Source organism: Hypanus sabinus, unplaced genomic scaffold (assembly GCF_030144855.1).
Source record: "Hypanus sabinus isolate sHypSab1 unplaced genomic scaffold, sHypSab1.hap1 scaffold_1458, whole genome shotgun sequence".
Lineage (NCBI taxonomy): Eukaryota > Metazoa > Chordata > Chondrichthyes > Myliobatiformes > Dasyatidae > Hypanus > Hypanus sabinus.
Window position 1 is genome coordinate 47,056 of NW_026779532.1, and position 2,243 is coordinate 49,298.

Consider the following 2,243-nt stretch of genomic DNA (forward strand, 5'->3'; position numbering starts at 1 on the left):
AAATTTCAACATGGAAACAGGCCCTTTGGGCCATCTAGTTTGTGCTGAACTATTTAAACAGCCCACTCCCACACCTCTACCATCCAGGTACCAACACAAACCTCTTAAATGTTGAAGTCGAGCTCGCGTGCACCACTTGTGCTGGCTGCTCATTCCACAGCCGGATGACCATCTGTGTGAAGAAGTTTCCCCTCATGTTCCCCTTAACATTTCACCTTTCACCCTGAACCCATGGCCTCTGGTTGTTGTCCCACCCAATCTTCATGGAACAAGCCAGCTTGCATTAACACTATCTGTGCCTCTCTATCACAATCAAATCTCCCCTCAATCATCTGCATTCCAAGGAATAAAGTCCGGATTTGTTCAATATTTTCTTTAACCCAAATCCTCCAGACATGGCAACATCCTTGTGAATTTTCTCTGAAATCTCTGAACTTCTTTCACAACTTTCCTGTAGGTAGGTGACCAAAACTGTACACAATACTCCAAATTAGGCCTCACCAATGTCTTCTAGAAGTCAACCGAACATCCATCTATTGTTATCAGTACTTTGGTTCATGAAGGGCAATGGGCTGAAATCATTCTTTCCATCCCTATCTACCTGTGATACCACTTTCAGTGAATTAAGGACTTGTATTCCCAGGTCCCTTTCTTCTACAACACTCCTCCGTGCCCGACCATTCACTCTGAAAGATCTCCCTTGGTAGTGCAACAACTCACACTGGACTGCATTAAATTCCATTTTCCATTTCTAAAACCATTTTCCCACCTGGTCCAGATCACACTGCAAGCCATGATAGTCTTCTTGCACTCCGCTGAACCCCCAGTCTTGTTGTCATCCACAAATTTGCTGATTCAGTTAACCACACTATCATCCAGATTACTGATATAGATGACAAACAACAGTTCCAGCACTGATCCCTGTGGTAACCACTAGCCACAGGCCTCCGGTCAGAGAGGCAACCATCTGCTACCACACTCTGACTTCTCCCAAAGACAGTGTCTCATCCAATTTACTGTCTCATCTTGAATGCTGAGTGACTGAACCTTCTTGATCAACCTCCCATATGAGACTTTGTCAAGTGCCTTGCTGAAGTCCATGTAGACAACATCCACTGCCTTGCCTTCATCCACTTCCCTGATAACTTCCTCGAGAGGCCTTATAAGATTGGCGAGAGCCATGCTGTCTATACTTTATCAGTCCACACCTATCCAAATACTTACAGTATATACCTGGTTCCTGGACCCACATTCCAATAACTTTCCCAGTTCTGATGTCAAGCCCACCCACGTATAATTTCCTAGTTCATTTTTACAGCCTGTCTTGAACAGCAGAACAACATTGTCTGTCCTCTAATCCTCCAGTACCTCACCTGTCACTAGGGATGATTTAAATATCTGTGCTAAGGCACCAATAACTTCTGCACTTGTCTTCCGCAGGGTCCTAGTAAACAACTTGTCAGGCCCTGGGGATTGATCCACACTAATTTGCCTCAAACCCCTCGGCCTCTGTAATCTGTACAGGGTCCATGAAGTTGATGCGGCTTTGCCTCACTTCTATAGACTCGGTGTACATCTCTTGAGTAAATACGGATGCAAAAAAAAATCTCCCCAAGTCTATGTTATCCTTTCATATGGATTACCATTCTGATCTTCCAGAGAATTAATTTTTTTCCCTTGCAATCTTTTTGCTCTTAACATATCTGCAGAATCCCTGAGGATTCTCCTTGACCTTGTCTGCTGGGGAAACCTCATGCCTTTATTTCTTCCATAAGTGTTCACTTGAATTTCCTGTATTTCATAAGTACCTCATTTGTTCCTATCTGCCTGTACCTGGTATGCACCTCCTTTTTATTGGTCTGGGAGAGGAAAGCCAAAGGTGTGATAGAGCTCAATGCTGGGAGGTTGGAGTGGTTGGGGGTGGGGGGAGGGGTTAAACTAAAGTTGCAGGGGGAATGGGAGCCTGAATAACAGAATGGGTATTGGAGAGGTTGTGGAGACAGATGTTGTTCAGGCCTCAGACAAAGTCTGGAATGAAAAAGTTGAGCATGGTGCAGTGAATATGCTGAGCCCTGTATATTTCAATACAAGGAGCAGCGTAGGAAAGGTGGATGTGTTCAGGGCATGGATCAACACCTAGAATCAACACTAGGATCTGGCAACTGTGGACTGGGACAGGCTGCTTTATGGCAAAGGTGTGCTTGGTAAATGGGAGGCCTTCAAAGTGAAATTTTGAAAGTAGT